This window comes from Dermacentor albipictus, chromosome 2 (genome assembly GCF_038994185.2).
Source record: "Dermacentor albipictus isolate Rhodes 1998 colony chromosome 2, USDA_Dalb.pri_finalv2, whole genome shotgun sequence".
Taxonomy (NCBI): domain Eukaryota; kingdom Metazoa; phylum Arthropoda; class Arachnida; order Ixodida; family Ixodidae; genus Dermacentor; species Dermacentor albipictus.
In genome coordinates, this window is record NC_091822.1 from 98,000,516 (window position 1) to 98,008,279 (window position 7,764).

Here is a 7,764-nt window from a genome sequence, read left to right on the forward strand (position 1 = left end):
AACAAACAAAAAAGAAAGCATCGACAAATAAATTCACTTACACGCAGTTACCAGCCCACCTTTGCCCCATTTGATTTGATATCAGCCCATGTTTCTGGAAATAAATTTCCAGTGAAACTACCCGTAAACACAGAAAATGGCTTAGAGGTAGCGTAAAATAAGTAGCTTTGAAAGTAATACACACACATAGTTTAAAAGAATATCTGTTTTTATGCCTTGAAAACTAAACCGAAATTGAAATAACTTCCCCCGACGGGTGTCGCCGCTATCGCCGCTACGTCATTTCCTGCGTCTCGCGGCGGGCCGCCGGGAGCACATGTGTGTGTTCTCCGTGACATTCTTCGAGTTGTGAGTAATTAGATTGTTTTTTGCTGCGTTTAGGTTGTACCACCTCGTTGTTTTCGTGTACTTTTGTGCTCATCGACGCGAAGTGAGCGTCCGGAGTGAAGGCGACGCGATTATGCGTGAGAAAGAAGGGCACCAGCGGCCTACGACATCGGTGTTTCTTTGTGACAGTGTGTTTACTACGCCTACGACGGCCGTCATTCGTGGCGAAGGAGAAAACATCTTCCATTCGGCCTGAACAGTGATGAAGTGGACGTTTTGTTTTTCGGCGGAATCCATCGTCAACATGGTCCATCCACTACGTAAACGAAACGGCGTACCCAGAGTACAGATCGTGACAGCGCTCCGCCTTCAAACCGAGGGCCTTTGCAAGGCGCATGAACTGCTCATATAAAAGGTACGTACGTAGCCACGTTCAGCGTCGCGGTTTTTATCGTGCGTCATTGTGGTAGTAATTTTCGCGTAATTTATTTAAAGGACAGCGCAAGGTGTGTTGGATGCGAGTGTAGTATATGTACTCCAGGCGTAGCCTATGGGCACCGAATGTGAAAAAGAAAAAAAAAGAATGTTTCATTGTTCACGTGTCCTCAACTAGAGTTGTAGAGAATTAAGTACTGCTACGCGTCAGTATTCGGCGCAGGCAGGGAAATAATACTTGTGGTTTGACTAATTGGTTCTTTCTGTTACCAAAGATGGGCGCAGACTTCTACCGGTGTCGCACGGCCACTTTCGATCACGATTGAGCCTGTTCTGGATCGAAATTTTCGACCGCGATTGGCTCCCGTCCACCGATTGTGCAACGAGGCCAAACGCGTCCAGAAATTCGATTCCAGTCAGGATCGATCGCGGCCAAAAGTGTGCAGTGTGACAACCGTATTAAATGTCGCTTGTGTACTTTCACTCAATTGTTATTTTTTTTTTGTCGGAGGTCCCGTGGTAGGTAATGTCGCAGGAAGCTTGCAATGCTTGTGGTTTCATGACTAGAACTAACGCAAAACAAAAGAACCACGACCGTCCCGGCTATGTACTTATCAATCGCTTTAAGTTGTGCTCGTTTGTTATAGAAGCTGTCGTGCTGTTGCGGATGAATGCGTGGTTGCGCTATTTGTTTATAAATTTATCTTTTTGCATAAATAAGCACACCGAGCCTAATCAATTTTTTTCTCGTCCTTGTACTCGTTTCTTGGTTTCACGCAGGCGTGCTTATTATTACTACTATTTGTTTTCTTGTTGTGTGACTGAACCCTGCCTAAGGCGTCCTGTCAGTTGTCAACAGTATTTCTGAAATGAATTGCACTTAGCGTCCTACGGTTATTGTACGCTTCACTACCTTATTTTAATGTCTAGTTATAAAGTGTATGGTTATTGTAACTATTCTTGGCCTTTATATATGTATTTATTAAGCTGGTAAATGCTTAATTGTATTTGCAGTTTTGAGAGGTTCTTTTATTGAGTCGTCAATCTCGAATGGTAATAATGGTGGGTTGTTTTCTTGTGCCCATGCAGTTGCAGTCAGCATGAAGCAATTGCAGTCAGCATGAAGCAATTGCATGGGAACCGACTGGCTGTCTTGGGCCTACACGTTGCTGAAAAGACAGTGAAGACGTCTGACCCGACAGGTATACTTTTTTCATCACAATTGGCCTACATATTTTTTTCACCGGAGGATGAAGACCTCCCCCAGTGAGCTCCAATTACCCCTGTCTTGTGCTAGCTGATTCGAAGTGAAGCCTGCAAAATTTTTTGACTTCATCGTAGTCTACTTCTCTACCGTCCTTGACTACCCTTCTCTTGGCATCCATTCTGTAACTCGAATGTGCCACCGGTTATATGCCCTATGCATTACATGGTTGAAGAAGGCACTTGGGCTAGTTGGTGCTCATTGCAGACTTGAGACATCAATAACTAGCGTGAAAAAGACAACATCAAGAAGCACATAAGAAAGAAGTCTAGACTTCAACTGAAATTTTTGCTACACAGAAACATGGAATGCACAGAATGTCGACGGACAGAAACAACACAGGAGCTATCGGAACAAATTTATGAACAGGTTAATTTCACTTACGAACATTCTTGGTAAGAGCCAGAGACGGGTGCTTACACACCTATTCCCCACTTTTTTGATGCAAAGTGGTTCGTATATTTCCCTATGTACCTGCTTCTGGAGCTGCCTGATCACACGATTGCTTTGAAACTGCTCGGTGCATGAGCACGTATGGCGATTGTTGGCCATGTGGCCACCAGCCACCAAGGCACTCAATGCTGCCCTATGTGTCCTCAAGCCAAACAGGTCGGTGTTTAAAGGACCGCTTGGGGGAACAAAGATAGGGCAGCTGTCATGGCTGATGTCCATCTGGCCAATCATTGCTGTAAGTGCTCATGCACTGAGCAGTTTCAAAGCACTCATCTGCCCACGCGGCTCTAGAGGCAGGTCGACATGAAAATATTCGAAGCACTTTGCATCGAAAAGCGGGTGATAAGTGTGTAAGCACCCCTTCCCTTGCTCTCGCCAAAAAAGAGTGTTCGTATCTCGAAATGAACCTGCCCATCGATTGGCTCCAATACCGCCTGTGTCAGGCAGGGAAAAGGAAAGATAAATGTTGCTTCCATGCGTTGAGGTCGCATCCCCTGAATCCTATGTTTCTGTGTAGCCAAATTTCAGTTGAAGCCTAGAGTTCTGTCCTGTGTGCTTCTAGCTGTCGTCCGTTGTATTTTTCGCGCTAGTTAATGATGTCTCACATCTGCACTACATGGCCTGACCAGCTCCCTTTTTTTACTCTTTATGTCAGCTAGGATATCAGCTCCTTCATCTACTTTCTGAACCACGCTGCTGTCTTCCTGATTCTGCTGCCATCAGGATAGGAGTGGACATGACAAATGAAACTGAATGTCATTTAGACAGAGGAGCAGTGAGACTTCCTGTGCTTTACCTTTTGCTGTTGTACATAATAGTTGAAATTGCACCAACACATCTTTTCCACCTTGTGATTTTCCCATAGCTGTGGCAAATAAATATATAGGCTTTAAGAAACTAGAAATGCAGTTTGCCTAAGAAAGAGAATACTCTTGCACCTAAAGGTAATGTGTATGATGCTCTGACTCCTTTGATGCATGTGCCTTGAGAGGTGTTGACGTTGTTCTTCATTTCTTTCTCAGTAAGCTTTACTTGATGGGTCTGACTTTGTATAAAGAAATAAGTTCTAAAGAAACTATAATACCTAACAGGCAGAATTGTCCAGGTTGAAAGTCAAGTTTTCTTTCATGACATATTTTTTTCAGGCTGTACTAGTTGATCCATGATGTTCGACAGACAGCGCAGACTTGTACAAGGGAAGTCAAAAGTGGCGAGAAATGGAACAAATGCTATCGCCTCTTTCTCCATCCTTTGTCGAGTTCACATTGTCTAACGTCATCGACCAATACCAACTAGCCCGTTTGCGTACCTGTACTAGTTGAGCCATTTATACTATGGTACTCTAAACCAAATGTGATAAATTCAAAATTGGTGCCTTTTCTATCTTTGTACAAATACCTGTTTCATAAAATAGTTTAAAGTGTTATGGTTGATGTCATGTTTCGACACCACCATAACCTCATAAAATATCTTCATGGATGCAAAAGGTGCCTCTTGTGCAAGTTCCGTTCTAGCCTGACACGGAAAACAAACCTGGCAGAAGGTAGAGCACATGCTCTTTTGTAAACAAAACGCATGATTGCATTTTCTTGGCAGTTATTGCAATGTTTTCTGATGTTTATCTGCATGAACATTAATTATCTCAGCTGCTAAAGACATCACTAGACACTGTGAGCAGAAAAAAGTGATTGTGCAGTACTGCTGAAGTCATGCAACATTATGTTTAAGCAAACTGGCAGGGATGCTAGCTGTTAAAAAGAAAAAGCTGACTTCTAGAAAAATTTGCACTCCTAAATGTGGAATTGAAATTCACTATGCTTATAAGCTACAAAAGTTTTCCAGGATGATCAGACTAGTTACACTGGCCATTTGCTGATTCAATAAGGTTCACTGAAGCTTGTTTTTAAATTCACACTGTTTTTATGCAGGGTGATGATTTTCAGTCTTGTGGAATTTTTAAATATAGTCCTGTTGCATACAGCATAATTCTAGTCCTTGAGCAGGAATATTCAAACACGCAGATATATCTAGCACAAGAAATCGAAACATATTAAACTAATTAAAAAAAATATTATCTTTCGAATGAATTACATTATAGCTAATATAACCGAGAAGAAAGGGGCTTAACCAAGAAACCCGATGTTTATTAATCATATCCTAAGAAGCCAGCAAACACTGACACCAAGGACAAGTTAGGGTAAATTACTTGTGATTAACAAATGAAATAAAGAAATGATAAATTAATGGAAATGAAAGTGGATGAAAAAACAGCTTGCTGCAGGTGGGGAACGAACCCACGTCTTTGCATTACGCGTTAGATGCTTTACCAATTGAGCTACTGCGGGCGCCGTTTCCCCATCACTTTCTTGGGTATTTATGCTTCCTAGTAGAACGCTGGGAGTGTTTGCCAGCGCCACCACATATCTGGGGCACATATTGTAATTTACGAATCATAGCCAGTGAGATTACAAGGTGTATCTACTTGGAATTGATTTCCAGAATGGCGTCAGTTTGGAGATATGCACCATCAAACTTGCCGGAAAAATGCACTGTTGTTCCACTTACTTTTTTAACAAAATGTACTTTTATGCACTGAAGCACAAAAGTGGGTTGTGCACTGATGCACAACCCACTACTTTACCAGTAGTACTGAAAACATTTTGGCTCTTTATCATTAATGCACTGATGTTTAAGCTATAGAATGTCACTTGCCCCATCTTCCTATCTCTTCACGTTCCAAAGTAATTGAGCAATGCATGGCATCCAGTGGTGATGTCCGGTTGAAACAGTGGGCTGTAATTGAATTTCTCACTGCGGATGGTTCTGCGCCCTTCAACATTCATTGCCATCTGAAAGCAGTTTACGGGGATGCCTGTGTTGAAATCAGCACTGTGCGTAGGTGGGCAAGTACTGAGAAACATCAAAATCCAGCCGCATCAAATGTCCAGGATCAGCACCGAACTGGACAGCCCACAATGGCTTCTTATGAGGATCATCAACATCAGGCAGACGAGTTGAATCGGGTCAATCGTAGGATCAAGCAACACCAGATTGCAGCAACACTCGCTATTTCCATTGGTTCAGTGAACCACATAATTAAAAACCTCCTGGGTTACAAGAATTGAACTTGTTGGCTATGCTTCGACTTTTTCGTGTCAGTCGTCAGTTACCGTGACACCCTACAAGCGCAAGTCTTCTTGTAACGCAGGTCTTTAATGATGTGGTTCACTGAGGCAATGGAAATGGCGAGTGTTGCAATCTGGTGCTGCTTGATCCTGCGATTGCACCGAGTCAACTCATCTGCTGATGTTCATGACCCTCATCAGAAGCCATTGTGGGCCATCCATTTCGGTGCTGATCCGGGAGATTTGATGTCGTAGGATTTTGGTCTTTCACAGTCCTTGCCCACCTCTGCACAGTGCTGACGTCAACACAGGCATTCCTGTAAACTGCAGTCAAATGGCCATGAATGCTTATATGCGCACAACCTTCCACAGTCAGAAATTCAATTGCAGCCTGTTGTTTCAACTGGACGTCACCACTGGATGCCATGAATTGCTCGATTACTCTGGAACGAGGAGAGATAGGAAGGCGAGGCAAGTGACATTCGATAGCTTAAGCATAAGTGCATCAATGATAAAAAGTTCAAAATGTTTGCTGTAATATTGGCAAAGTAGTGGGCTTGGAGGCAATAATTTCTGAATTGCCCTCATATAGTTGTGTAGCCTGTCTCTCCTACATTCATGATGTGGCAGATTAAATGCCTTATTCTTTCGAAATAACGATTTCCTGGAAGTCAGCACTATCTGTGCTTGTTTTCTTTAACCTGCTCTTCATGCGATCTTGAAATATTAAAGTGAATGATGCAGGGAAGCGCTGCTAGTCATGTTTCGTGTACTTTTCCTGACATTAAATTGCAACAAATCATTTTGCAGGTAGAAAAGAAGCAGATGGCTACAGTGATCAATGAAGAAATGGCTTCATCTATGATGGCTCGCCTTAGGACATTGGAATGGAGCTACAAAAAGGCATCATCATCCTCGCCTGTGCCCTGGAACTTTGGTTTGATTGAGACTGTTCTTCAATGTAGAACGGCCGCAAGACTTGTCACCACAAGGCATAGTGCAAGCTCAAAATATTGTACAGGAGGCTAGAATAAATGACCCTCCATGCAGTCACTCTGTATCTGTGATAAATGGGACCATTTCACACAGAACACTCACAAGTGATAATGTGTTTTCTCTCAAAGTTGCTATGCAGTGCGTTTGTAAACACATTACCTATTGTATGCACACCATACATAACATTTGTGTGTGCTAGCCTAACTGTAGACTTAGAAACAAACAATGAAGTGCATATGTACCCGCTTCCACATGCCGTACTTCAAGGGCTATTATATTGCTCATTACACCCGATAGGTGAAGGGGTAATGTATTCCTGATCACACCCTTACACCCCATGGGTCGAAGGGTAATATGTTGTTCAAAACACCCTCAAGGGATAGGGTGTTATTGGAATATAGAATAACCATCATAAGGGTGTAATTCCCTATAAAACCCAGCTTTTTCAAGGGTGCTAGGGGGTTAGTTATAGACACCGAAAAAAAACCCTTAGGGGTGTAAATTATTTTACAGTGCAGTATACTCCCACGTCGGAGTTATTTCCGTTTACAGTGTGGTGGTGTTCGGACGCAAGTGAGCGCCGAAGAAGTCAGCGTCCACTGCTAGCGGGAGTAAGCAGTCGGGCCGTGGGCCCGAGCTTGCAGATTACCACAGGTGGAACCTGGACTGCCTAACCTGCTCAGTCAGCACAACGTCCCATCGCGTGGCAACCTTGAGTTGCCACGACGGCTCGGCGCTTTTCAACTTCGCGGCCACGTGACAAGAACTGTTGGCGAGGCGTACCCCGCTCTTATTCTAATGTACTTGTGTATTCTGACACACCTAACAACTTTAGGATTAGAGTAGCGGTGACTTTGATTAATGAGAACTGCATTTGTTACGAGCAGTGTAGAGTGCTTTTCATCCTTTTTCTCCATGCTTTGTTTATGGGTGTTTTCTTTCCACCTTCTATGTGTAAATACACATTCTTCTTTCACTTCTGAAATTTACCGCTTTCATGCTTCATTTGAATGGAAAACATAGATAGCGACAATATTTTAGGTCGCTTTCCATAAACGGACCGTGACAGGGATCAAGGCCTTGCTTAAGGTCTCATACAGGCAGCTTGCGATGTCACTACAACGTAATGACGGCGCCATCTGTAACCGCCACGGCAAACAAACA

General features: G+C 43.1%; 1 long non-coding RNA gene across 1 annotated transcript; it reads left to right on the plus strand.

Moving 5' to 3' along the window:
- Positions 1-351: 351 nt before the first annotated feature.
- LOC139055490 (uncharacterized) lies at positions 352-6,639 on the plus strand. Its single transcript, XR_011511798.1, has 3 exons — positions 352-742; positions 1,852-1,964; positions 6,415-6,639. It is a non-coding gene; the product is annotated as an uncharacterized lncRNA (long non-coding RNA).
- The last annotated feature ends 1,125 nt before the right edge of the window (positions 6,640-7,764 follow it).